This window comes from Sminthopsis crassicaudata, chromosome 2 (genome assembly GCF_048593235.1).
Source record: "Sminthopsis crassicaudata isolate SCR6 chromosome 2, ASM4859323v1, whole genome shotgun sequence".
Taxonomy (NCBI): Eukaryota; Metazoa; Chordata; class Mammalia; order Dasyuromorphia; family Dasyuridae; genus Sminthopsis; species Sminthopsis crassicaudata.
The window spans coordinates 480,362,187-480,376,624 of record NC_133618.1 but is presented as its reverse complement, the minus strand read 5'-3'; positions in this window follow the sequence as shown (position 1 = coordinate 480,376,624).

Genomic DNA, 14,438 nt, shown 5'->3' with positions numbered 1-14,438 from the left:
GCCGGCTTTGTTCTTAAGAGAGGCCCCTCCCCCCCGCCTTTGGAATATGGAAAATGGAACCTTGTCCAATGCTTCCAGATTTGCTCTCCTGAGAATACCCTTGAAACCTTAGAAGAAAAAAATAGATGTAGAAAAAAAGATTTCTGAGTTTTGTACTGTAGAGTTTCAGTTGATTAGTAAGGCAGAAAGAACGGGTAAGTAGAGCACTATATGAAGAATTGGGCAGCACCTGAAATAGGAGTTTTGATGACATATGACTTGTGGAGAGAATTAGTATTAAAGGCTGTGCACCAAAGCAGCAAATTTGAAAACCACTGAATTCTGATAAATATAATCCTAACTGAACCATTTCAAGTATATCCATAGTACTCTCTAAGGACATTTCTTTCTCCTAAAATTTTTTGACGGAGTATCTCTAACTCATGAACACCTTCCCTTAGAGCTCAGTGTAAGAGAAAACTTCTGAATAATTCGAGTTGCTTCTTTCAATGGCAGCAACATAATACAATGGAAAGGGAGCAACAAAGTACAATGACTGACTCTGGTAGTCAAAAAAGTAGTTTGTTTATGGTAGGCTTCTAGGTAGCATACATAATGGATAGAGGGCCAGGCCTGGAGTCAGGAAAATTCATCTTCGGAACTCAAATTCAGCCTCAGACACTTATGAGCTGTGTGACCCTGGGCGAGTCATTTTAACCCTTTTTGCCTCAGTTTCCTAATCTGCAAAATGAGCTGGAGAAGGAAACAGCAAATTAATTCAGAATCTTTGCCAAGAAAATGCCAAATGGGGTCACAGGAAGTCAGACAAGACTGATGAAAATGCTTGAACAAACATATCAAATGCTGGCAATAAAAATAGATGATAAAAATATAGTCTCTGCCTTTGAGGAGAGCACATTCAAATTTGCTAACTCATGCAGTCTCTTCTTAAAATCTTCCTGTATTTATATCCATAGTCTCTTATTTCAGGGAGCTTACTTTTTTAGGGGGTGAAGAATGGACAGTGACATATACAAACTCAGAAAAGTAAGAATAAAAATATAAACAAATGAATTTCCTTGTGAGGTGAGTGTGTATGTGTGTCAGTGATGTGTGTAATGGAGCAAATTGCCTGGGAATGGAGATTCTTAGGCTCCCTGTTACTGGAAATCTCCCAGCAAAACTGGATGAGCACTTTTCAAAGCTGCTGTAAAGGATATTCCAAACAGGGACACATTGGAAGAAATGACTGATCTCTGAGGAACCTTCTAGCCCTGAGATTCCAAAAGAAGAGTTTTTTTGTGGTTCAGATTTCATTTCTTTCACTGACTTCTAAGAAAACAGATCCAGGAAATGAAATCTGAATTCTAACATAGGGCCATGCTTGGCTGCTTAGTGTCTAAAGGAGAGTGCCATTAATGAGACAGAATGCTTTGTAGTATACCCTCCATAATGTAGTTTTGGCCTAAAAGGTAGTACATGGACCAAAGGTCAGCATAATCAGTTTAATTAGATACTCTGCTATTAAAGTCAAGATCAGAGATCTAGGGTCAGAAAGGAACTTTAAAGACCATCTTGTCCAGCCATTACCCAATTAGTAATTTTACAGAAAAGCCATTAGGTAACCACCTATCACAAAAGGCCTTTTGGACATTTGAATACCTGTTTCCTCCCAACATCATACTAGGCCTCTGCTGGCAGCATAATGGCATTCTCCAATTTTGGAACTGGGTACAAATAGCATGAGAGATGTCTGAGGTTGTATGAATTACTCCTGAGACAAGTACCTTTGTAATTCAAATAACTTTTGTAATTTAGGATGTGAAAATAATATAAGAAGTAATTAAGAAACATTCAATTGAATGGTAAAGGGAATTAATTATTTCTATAGAAAATTATGCAAGATCCCTTGAATCATATATCAACAGAGATAATAACCTTTTTGGACAATCCTCTGATAGTTAATACCAGGGAAAGTATAAAATGGAAAGAAGAATGTTCATCAAAGGTGTTTAGCACTGTCAGGAGGGAGATGCAAGGTAGAGACCAAGTTGAAGAATTCCCTCTATAAGATGTTCCAGATGCTTCTGTTTGTAGATAATATTATGCTTATTGCATTGGGAATGATAAAATGGAATCTATAATTTCTCAAAAAATATCATCCTAACCATCCAATCATATTAAAAACAAGCAGGTGAACAATACCCACTATCTAGACCAGAGGTATGAAACTTGCCAAATAGACTTATAAAACCTGAACAGAATCAAAATGTAACGAGTAACAAAATAAATAAAATATAATACAACAAAGATAACAATAATTTGTGATTTTCTGAGTTAAAATGCTATTAGCAGAGATGTTTCTATTTGAGTTTAATTCCATGTGTCTATACTTCTATGTCTCTGGATGGCCAACCAATAGAACTCTCTTGTCAATGTATGTATATATGTATGCATATTATGCTGACATATGTGTGTGTGTGTGTATATATATATATATATATATATATATATATATATATATATATATATATACACACACACACACATATATATTTGAATAGGACCTGGATCTTTGAATTTATTGGTAAAAAGAACTCCCCAGATGAGCAAACTCCCTCTGCAAATGCAAATTAGTTCTTTCTTTGCATCTTACAGTCTTTTAAAGGAATTGGGTTCTGTGTCCTAAACAGATATTGCAAAGAGACAATGAGTTAAACTTAGAGTTATACAGCAGGAAGAATGCAAAATTTTCATTTTCCCCTGAGAAACTACAAAGACCTATTTTAATGACCCCAACGTTCTACATGAAATAAAGGCCCATCATTTGAATAACACTTTTCTGCTATTTTTACATGATTGTGAAACATTAAACAGTGCAAACTCTTAAGAACTAAAAACGAATGCTGTCCGCAGGGCAGTGGAGAGGAGTATGGTGAGTGTGAGTAGACTGGAACACATGATGAATAGGGGATTATAAAGGAAGAATGTAATAAAGTGTGTCATCAAAAAAAGGCAAAAATGAAAAAGAAGATGGGCTGATCCTATGGCAAGAACGATCACTAACTTTTGGTGTGATTAGGTACACCACTGGTATTCCTCTGGTATCAAGAGGAAACAAGTAAGGCAACTTCTCTCCCTTTCCTCGCCTCATCCCTCAGTGTGTTGGGTGAATTCTAGTGGCAAACTTATGGCAGAATATGGACAAAAGCTATATAGGATGAATAGCATGGTTAACCATCATTTTAGTATTTATTTGAGAGTACTTCTACATTGCTAAAAGTATACATGTCACACATTTTTTTACCTTCCATACTTCACTGCTCTAAGGCAAAGGTCTAGTACCCCCATCCTAGTTATGTCTCTGAGGCCCTTAAATAATTGTTTTTTTGAAGTTAGGTACCAAATCCCTTGATTAAAGACCTAATTCTGGGTCCAAATTCTTTTCAGTACATCATACTGAAATTTGTGAGAGAATTATGGGAACTGGGTGAACCACATTGACTTCACCTTGTGACTCAATTCTGCATCTAGCTCAGTTCCATTTCTATTCAATTATGAATCAAGTTCAAATTTGTCTTATGAGAAAATTTCATTGAATTGTGGGAATTGTGAGAAAACTATATTGCATTGTTTGCATCTATCCTTGCATGGCTGAGAAGTTAGATGATTTCTACTTGTGGCTTAGAGATATTCAATTAAGGACCTAGGTTATGTGATTAGAAAACCAGTCAGATCCAAAGATTGATACAAGGAATTTTCTCACAATTATCGATCTTAAACAACGCATATGTCTTATCTGAAAATTGGCCCCATATTGATTTCCTTGTATCCCTTGCTTGAATACAGACACTTTGAGAAGGAGGGACAACTCTTTTTCTTATTTCAGGGAATTACACTTGTCCACTCTCCCCCTCCCAACTTAGAAAGTCTTATTATTTCTTCCAATTATAAATCAGATTATCTAATCTTTCATCCTAGTTTATATCATATTAATTATTTATATATAGATATATGTATTCATATATATACATATATATAATATCTATTTTCTCAGTTGTTTCATATTTTAATTGTTATACTTACTTTTTGAGATATACGCCACATGTATTATTATCTACATTTCACCAATAAGGGAACTGAAGCTAGGAGTGTCCATGTTCACTCAGTTAATGAACTCGATAAATAGCAATCAAGACCCTTTTCAGATCTAGATTACCTTCCCTTTATCAGCCTCTTCCAATAACTTTGGAAGGTAGGCAGGGTTTTGATGGAGCCAAGATGGTGGAGGAAGATAGCTGCTCCCCTAAAAGCTTTTCCACATACACACAAAATAGAAAATGCAGCGGACCACTTTGTGATGGAACAATTCAAGAAAAAAAATCATAAGTCATTTTTTCTAGTTCAAGGAAGGTTAGGAAGAAAGACAGAGGGATCTGCAGGTACTGCAAATGAGGCACAGCCAGGAAGGGCCAGGTGGAACATTTTAGAACAAGGAAAGTTTGGGCACCAGGACACAGGGGAAAATCCCACTATTTCTTGATTCCAAATTCAGTATGCTATCTACTATATCATGCTAATCTTGGGTGAGTCATATTCTTTTTCTAAGCCTCAGATATTTCCCCAAATATTGAAGTGATCTGGTTAGACAAGATGACTTCTAAAATCTTTTTCAATTCAAACATTCTCTAATCCTAAATTATGACCAAGACTGAATTCTCTGTTCTTAGATCAAGTGACACAAATTCTAGCTGGTTCTTCTTGAGTAGGTTTTGGTACAGTGGAGAATGTGCTGCCTCTAGAGTTAGAGGACCTGGGTTCAAATCTCACCTCTAATACCTGACCTATGTGACTTTGGTTATATTATTTAAACTTCCTGGGTCTCAATTTCTTCATTTGTAAAATGATGAGGTTGTGCTATATGACTTCTGAAGCATTTTTCTCTATTTGTATTCTTCTGTGACCCAGAAATATGCTTTGTTCCCAAAAAAGGATATATTTTTGTAGATTCTAATATATTCTATTAAGAAATTGCCAGTCCCCAACAAAATCTACCTTTATCATGATCTGTCCTCTTCTATTATTGAAATGTAGCATAACCATTCAGCTGAAGGCAGCAGCATCTTTAAGATAGAAGGTATTGATTTAAATATTCCACAGATGATAGTGTTGATTGGCACTCACTGACTCCCACCCCATTTATCTGGGAAGGGATGAGGAGAACTAAAGTCATTCTTGGTCACAGGAGAGGTGGAAAGCTGCTTAAGCTTCCTCTCAGGTGTGAAGAGGCAAATCGAATTGTCGAAGTAATTTGCTTCTGCACTTGTGTCTCATGTTAAATGCATTTATGATTTCCTCTAGGGCTCTGTAATATCTTCATTGGCTCATTTTTAACTCTGATAAAAGTGCTAAGATGTGTAAGTTCCATTTAGCTTAAATAATTCTGAGTATTTCAATCAGTTATTAGACACAACCTCCACTCTTCCTCCAAATCCCTTCCTCACCAGCTTTATTGTTTGTTACGTCTCCTCCACCAAATATAGTTATGATAGTATAAAAAAAACCCCAAGATCATCGTCAAATCAATAGTTCTGTATCCTGGAAGCAGAGAAACCTAATTAAAAGAATCAAATGCTGAAATTTCCTTTCATTTATATCAGCCCAAATTTCTCATCATTATAAGAAACTTTGATTTTTGTATCTCCTCATTCCTGAACTAATGACCCATATGTGCATGTGATCATGGGCTATTAATAGTAGAGAAAACATAGAATCCACTGGATTGGTTTCAGTTTCACCTCAGCTGTAACTGGTTCATAATGGCCCATTGTTAAATTTTCCCTGTGAGCCTCAGAAATTGGCAAAAACCTAAAAATAAAAATCTGATTTTTTTGTTGTTGATTGCCTAGATCAGGGGTCAACAAACTATAGTTCTTGGGTCAAATCCATTGCTCCTTTCTCTTTTGTATTTGTGCCTTCTGATTTAAGAATTATAAAAAAAAATAAAAACATTCTTAACTTTCAAGTGTTCAAAAGCAAGTAAAAACCACTTTTAGGTCCTTACATAAGAGTTTGTCAACCCAGGCCTTGGCTTAAGAAACTAATGGAGAAAATTTTAATAATGTGAATTAATGTTTTTTGTCAGAAAGCTAGTTGTTAAACATTAACCAATGCACTTTGGCTTACCAATGCCTTTCCTAAATTGTGCAAACTAGCTCTGAACACAGTGTTCCAGATGTATTAATAATAATAGCTAGTACTTATACATGGTCGTGTCTTGGAGATATTAAGGGCTCAATTCCAGACCACCACAATATAGCAAATATGCAAAAGCGAATCATGAATTTTCTGGTTTCCCATTGTGTATAAAAGTTTTGTTTATATTATACTGTAGTCCATAAAGTAAGCAATAGTATTATGTCTAAAAAAAGCAATGATGTATATGACTTAATTAAAAATACTTATAGCTAAAAAATCCTAACCATCTTCTGAACCTTCAGCAATTTGCAGTCTCTTTATTGGTGGAGTCTTGTCTTGATGTTGATGGCTGCTGATAATCAGAGAAGTAGGTACTGAAGGTTAGGATGGCTATGGCAATTTCTTAAAATAGGACAACAATGACATTTGCTGCACCATTTACTTTTTCTTTCACTTGATCTCTTAGAAGTCTTTGTAGGGCTATTAACTAGCCTAATTTCAATATTGTTCTGTCTCAGGGAAGAGAGAGCACCTCCCTCTTTCAGGTAAGGGAGAAATTCAGAAAAACAATGGGCTGGTAAGGTACTCAGAACACAAACTTTTATTGGTTAAGTTTTTTTTGTCTGATGTGGCTGTGGTTTGTGATGCTCTAAAACAGTTATAATAGTAACATCAAAATCACTGATCACAGATCTTATAACAGGTATAATAATAATGAAAAAGTTGGAAATATTGTGAGAATGCACAATATTGTGATATGATGCAGAGATGTGATGTGAACACATGCTATTGGAAAATAGCACCAATACTCTTGCTTGACACATGATTGTCACAAACCTTTAATTTGCAAGAAATACAATATCTGTGAAATACAATAAAATGAGTTATATCTGTAGTACTTTTGAAGCTTTGCAAAGCCTTAAAAATTCTACATGAATGCTTTTCTAAGCATTTTCCAAACTGTAAGTTTTGCAAGTATGACAATTTATCCTCACAATCCTGCAGGGTAAGGCAGGTACTACTGATATTCCTATTTCACAGATGAGAAAACTAAGGCATTTACAAGTTTAGTGATGCCCAGGATCATATAGCTAGTAAATCATGTTATCAGGATACAAACTTAGGTCTTTCAGATGCCAGGTCCTACAATATCCTAGCTGTCCACATGTCCATATGTCTTACTTCCTTATTCCTAGAAGTTATGCTCCTCTTAATTCAGCTAAAGATTACATTATTTTTTTCTCTTTTATACTACACTGCTAAATCACATTGGTCTTGTAAAAGACTAAAAACCCCAGATTTAACATTTAGAAACATTACCATCTAATCATGTCTCTACCATCATATTCTTATAAACTTAAGTATTTTAATCCATGTGCAAGATTTTATATGTATGCACAATGAATTTCATCTCATTAGTCAGACCAATGTTTTAGCCCATTAAGATATTTTTAGCTCCACGTGTTGTCATATAGTATGTTAACTGTCTATATATATACTATACATATCTGTGTAAAAACTTATGTGTCTTTAGAGAAGTCACTGATAAAAATACAAAACAAGACAGGGTGAGGTGCAGATCTTTAGTGCAGCTGACTGAAAATTTGCCTTAGACCATTGACACAGACCCATTGAATCTATCCACTTAACCTTTTGCAAATATAATTTGTATGTGGATGATAAACATTCAAAGGATATAAGCAGGAAGTTCTCAGAAGAAGAAATCAAAACTATCGCCTGAAAAAGTGCTCTAAATTGAGAGCAGAGCCAAGATGACAGAGAGTACCCAGGTCTTTGTCTGAGCTCTTCCTGGCTTCCCCCAAATCAAGCCTCTGAATGGGTTTTAGAGGGACAGAACCCACAGATATTTGGAATGTAGCACATTTCCAGCAGAGGATATTTTGGAAAAAATTCAGGAAAGTTTTGTTGCAATAGGGCAGGGTTGGGAGTTGCAGCCTGATGCAGGAGCAGCACAGTTCAGGGAGACCCAGGGTGGGGAGGCTTCCACATGCTGGGGGAATCTAGTGGGAGGCTCGTAGCCAAAATATAGTGACATTTGCTATTCTGTCTGGGTTCAGAAGCCAGTGGATTAGCAAACTAACTATGAGATCTCCAACACAACTGCCTAAAAATTAGTTTTAGTGAAATGGAAAAAGAAAACAACTCCTTGAAAAACAGAATTTGTGAAATGGAAAAAAAATCCACTGATCACTTCCTGAAAGAGACCCTAAAATGAAGACTTCAAGGAATATTGTAGCTAAATTCTTGAATTATCAGATCAAGGAGAAAATACTGCAAGCAACCAGAAAGAAACAATTCAAATGTTGAGAAGCCACTATCAGTATTACCCAGGACCTCAGTGCTTCCATTTTAAAGGATCAAAGGGCCTGGAATATCATATTCCAAAGGGTAAAGGAGCTTAGACTGCAACTAAGAATCAATTATTCAGCTAAAGTAAGCATTATTTTTCAAAGAAAAGATGGACCCTTAATGAAATAAGGAATTTTTGTTTATTTCTAATGAAAAGACCAGAACAGAACAAAAAAAATTTGATTTTCAAATACATAAGTCAAAAGAAGCATAAAAAAGTAAAATGGGAAGAAAAAATGTTTTTAAAGGTTAAAATGTTTACATGCCTATATGGGAAGATGAAATGTTTAACTCTTGAGAACTGTATCGTTGTTAAGGGTATACTTAAATGGTGGAAGTATAATTTGACATTACTGTGATTATATATATATATATATATATATATATATATGCATATATATGTATGTATATATGCATATATATGTGTATATATATATATACATACAAAAATTGGGGTGGAAAAGGGATTATTCTAGAAGAAGATGAAAGGGGAGGTAAAACGGGCTAAATTTGATCACATGAAGAAGCAAAAAAGACCTATTACAGTTGAGGGAAAGAAATGAGCATTGTGTGAACCTTAATTTCATCAGATTTGGTTCAAAGAGAAAGTATCAGACACATTTAGTTTAATATAGAATCTTGTCTCATCCTATAGGGAAGTAGGAGAAAGGGGAAAGGGAAGGGAGAACAAAAATAGAAGAGGAAAATATTAAGAAACAGGGGAGAAGCTATAAAAGGAAAGGGCAGATTGAAGGAAGTGGTGGTCATAAGAAAAATACTAGCGAGGAGGGAAGGAGGGAAAGAGGGAAAGGAAAGAAAAAAGAATAACTTGGGGAAAATGCTATGGCAGAAAATATAGAATTAGTCATTTTACTTGTAAATGTAAATGAACTCTCCCATAAAATGGAAGCAGATAGTAGACTAGATTAAAAGCCATAATCCTACAATATGTTGTTCACAAGAAATACATTTAAAGCAGAGTGATATATACAGAGTAAAGGTAAAAGCCTGAAGCAGAATTTATTATGCTAGATAGTACTAATAACTATATATAAAAATGGACCAGGGAAAAATAGACCAAAAATTACTTGGAAACTAAATAATCTAATCCTAAAGGATGAGTGGATGAAACAGCAAATCATAGAAACTTCTAATTGATAATTTTATCCAAGAGAATGGCACTAATGAGACAACATACCAAAAACTTTGGGATGCATCCAAAGCAGTTCTTAGGGGAAATTTTGCATCTCTAGATGCCTACTTGAATAAAATTAAGAAAGAGAAATTCAATGAATTGGTCATGCAACTAAAAAAACTAGAAAAAGAACAAACTAACCCCCCAATTAAATATCAAATTTGAAATTTTGAAAATAAAAGGGGAGATTAATAAAATGAAAGCAAGGAAACTATTCAGCAAAAATAAAAGTTGCTTTTATGAAAAAACTAACAAAATAGATAAATTTTTAGTTACTTTGATTAAAAAATGGAAAGAAGAAAATCGTTAACATCAGAAAATGAAAAGGGTAAACTTTCCACCAAATGAAGAAGAAATTAGAGCAATAATTAGGTGCTATTTTGCTCAATTGTATGCAAATAAATCTGATAATATAAGTGAAATGGATGAATACTTAACAAAAATAGAGATTGCTCAGATTAACAGTGGAGGAAATACATTATTTAAATAGTCCTAATTTCAAAAAAGAAATTAAACAAGCTATAAATCAACTTTCTAAGAAAAAAAAAACTCCAGGGCTAGATGGATTTACAAGTGAGTTCTAGCAAATATTTAAAGAACAATTAATTCCAGTACTATACTATGCAAACTATTTAGAAAAATAAGGAAATGAGTCCTACCAAATTCCTTTTATGTCACAAATATGAATAGTTAAACCAGGTAGAGTCAAAACAGAGAAAGAAAATTATAGACCAACTTCCCTAATTAATATTAATGCAAAGATCTATAAAATACTATATCATAATGGATAATACATCATGACCAAGTAGGATTTATATCAGGAACCCAGAATGGTTCAATATTAGGAAAACTATCATATCAATAACCATACTAACATGAATCATACAATTATCTCAAATACAGAGTTATAAAAAGCATTTGACAAAAATCAGACAAACCATTCCTATTAAAAACACTAGAGAATATAGGAATAAATGAAGCTTTCCTTAAAATAGTAGCATCTATCTAAAACCATCAGCAAGCTTATATGTAATGGAGATAAAGTAGAACCATTCCCAATAAGATCAGGGATGAAACAAGGTTGCACACTTTTACCATTATTATTCAATATTTTATTTTTTTTATTAATTTTATAATTATAAAATTTTGACAGTATATATGTATGAGTAATTTTTTATAACATTATCCCTTGTATTCATTTTTCCAAATTTTCCCCTCCCTCCTTCTATTCCCTCCCCCCGATGACAGGCAATCCCATACATTTTACATGTGTTACAGTATAACCTAGATACAATATATGTGTGTAAATCCCATTTTCTTGTTGCACGTTAAGTATTGGATTGCAAAGGTACAAGTAACCTGGGTAGATAGACAGTAGTGCTAATATTTTACATTCAATTCAATATTTTATTAGAAATGTTACCTTTGGCAATAAGAAAGGAATTAAAGGAATTAATTAGGAAACCAAATTATCACTCTGTAGTTGATATGATGGTATGCTTAGAGATCCTAAAGAAATCTTGGAGAATCCTAAAAAAACTACTAGAAACAATTCACAACCTTAGCAAAGTTGCAGGATATAAAATAAATCCACACAAATCATCAGTATTTCTATGCATTACAAACAAAGTCCAGTAGCAAAAGAAACAAAGAGAAATTCCACTTAAAATAACTGTAGATAATATAAAATATTGGGGAGACTACCTGCCAAGATAAAGTGTTACAAAACACTTTTTACGCAAGTCAGATCTAAACAACCTGAAGAATATCAAGTGCTCATGGGTAGACTGAGCTACTTTAATAAAAATGACATTTCTACCTAAATGAATCTGCCATACCAATCAAATTGCCAAGAAATTACTTTACAGAGTTAGAGCTAGAAAAAAAATTAACAAAGTTCATCTGGAAGAACAAAAAGTCAAGAATTTCAATGGAATTAATGAAAAAAAAAATGCAAATAAAAGTGGCCTAACTGTACCAGACCTAAAATATATTATAAAGCAGTGGTCATCAAAACATTTGTTAATGGTGAAGAAACAGAGTAGTTGATCAGTGTCATAGGTTAGGTTTACAACACACAATAATCAATGACTATAGTAATCGACTTCTGGCCAAGATGGCGGCTTGGAGGCAGACAGCTGCTTGAGCTCCTCATTTTCTCTCAAAACATACTTCATGACAAGCCTCAGACTTAATGCTTGACCCAGAAAGAAATCCACAAATAATCACCAAGAGAAGACATCCTTGAAAGTCGCCAGAAAAGGTCTGTGTTTGCTCAGGGGAGGATCAATCAGACTGGGCACAGACTGAGGACAGGCAGTGAGAGCAAGGCAGGCAGCTCACACACTCAGACCGGAGGGGGAGGGGTACGATCTCTGCCGTTTCTGCAAAAAGACTTTTTCCCCAATGTGGATACTCCATCTTGGCAGCAAGCCAGGAGCAGCAGAGAGGGTGTAAACACCAGAGGTGAAGATTAAAACCCCAGAAAGCCAGCATCTCTCAGAACCCCGGCCACTCCCAACCCCCACCTGGACTGACTCAGCGAGTTCTCAGAGACTCAGAGTGCAGACTCAGTACAGTCATTGCTGTTCTATTAGTGGCTCTCTGCTGCCCTACCCCCAGTCTGTAGAGGAAGCCCATTAATACCATCCAGCCCCATCCCCCCCCCCAACAGACTTATTGTTTCTCTTGTCAATTTGTTTTCTTCGATTCCTACTCTGACAAAATGAACAAAAAATTCAAAAGGGCTCTAACCATTGACAGCTTTTGTATGGAGAGAGAGCAGACTTCAAACACTGAGGAGACTAAAAACAGACTGTCCCCAGAGGAATCCCCTAAGGGGGATATGAGCTGCTCCTCAATACAAAAGAATCTCATAGAGGAAATCAAGAAGGCTCTCACAAGAGAGCTGGAAGAGAAATGGGAAAAGGAAAGGGAAGCTTGGCAAGAGAGACTGGAGAAGTCATCCCATGCATTCAAAGACAGAGTGGATAAAGAAATCAAGATTAGTGAGCTGGAAAAAGAAAACAGCTCTCTAAAAAATAAAATGGATAAAATGGAAAAAAATTCCATAGAAGATAAAAACTCAATTGGACAATTACAAAGAGATATAAAAAAAAGTGAGTGAAGAAAATACATCATTGAAAATTAGACTGGAACAAGTAGAAATGAATGACTCAAGGAGAAACCAAGAGGGAGTCAAGCAAAACCAGAGAAATGAAACAATTGAAAAGAATGTCAAGTACCTTATCAGAAAGACAACAGACCTGGAAAACAGATCCAGGAGAGACAATTTGAGAATAATCAGAATCCCTGAAAAATGTGAGGAAAAAAAGAGCTTGGACACTATTTTCAAGGAAATTATCAAAGAGAACTGCCCAGACGTTCTGGAAACAGAGGGTAAAATAGACATTGAAAAAATTCATCGATCACCTACTGAAAGGGACCCTAAAATCAAAATGCCAAGAAATATAGTGGCCAAGTTCAAGAACCATCAGACAAAGGAAAAGATATTGGAAGCTGCTAGAAAAAAGCAATTCAGATATGGAGGATCCACAATAAGGGTAACCCAGGATCTAGCAGCGTCCACATTAAAAGAACGAAGGGCCTGGAACATGATATTCCGAAAGGCTAAGGAATTTGGTATGCAGCCAAGAATAACTTAACCAGCAATGACTATAGTAATCTAGTATTTGATAAACCCAAAATGGAAGAACTCACTATTTGAGAAAAATTGTTGGGAAAACTGGAAAATAGTATATCAGAATCTAAGCATTGGCCATATAACAAAATAACCTTATACCTTATATCAAAATAAGGTCAAAATAGGTTAAAGATTAAATATAAAGAGTGATACCATAAGCAATTATAAGAACAAAGGATAGTCTACTTCTCCGATCTATGGAGAAAGAAGGAATTTATGGCCAAAGAACTACAGTATGAAATGCAAAATTGATAATTTTGGTTACATTCAATTAAAAAGCTTTTGCACAGACAAAACTAATGCAGACAAGATTAGAAGGGAAGCATAAAACTGGAGTTCTGATAAAGTTCTCATTTCTAAAAAATATAGAGAATTGACTCAAATCTATAAGAATTCAAACCATTCTCAAATTGATAAAGGGTCAAAAAAGTGAACAATTTTCAGATAAAGAAATAAAGCCTCTTCTAGTCATATGAAAAGATACTCTCACCATTGATCAGAAAAATGCAAATTAAGAGAACTCTGAGGTACCACTATAACCTCTCAAATTGGCTAAGATTCTAGGAAAAAAGATGATAAATATTGTAGGAGATGTGGGAAATTGGGACACTAATACATTGTGGAATTGTGAACTGTTCAAACCATTCTGGAGAGCAATTTGGAACTACACCCACAAGGCTATCAAACTGTGCATACTGTTTGATCCAGAAGTGTCATTAAGACCCACATGTGCAAAACTGTTTGTGGCAGCCCTTTTTGCAGTGGCAAGAAACTGGAAACTGAGTGTATCCCCATCAACTGGTGAATGTCTGAGTAAGTTATGGCATATGAATGTTATGGAATATTATTGTTCCATAGGAAAAGATCAGCAGAATGATTTCAAAGAGGCCTGGAAAGACTTATATGAACCGATGCTACTTGAAGTGATTAGAACCAACAGAGCATTGAACACAGCAACAAAAAGATTATGTGATGATCAATTCTGATGGATGT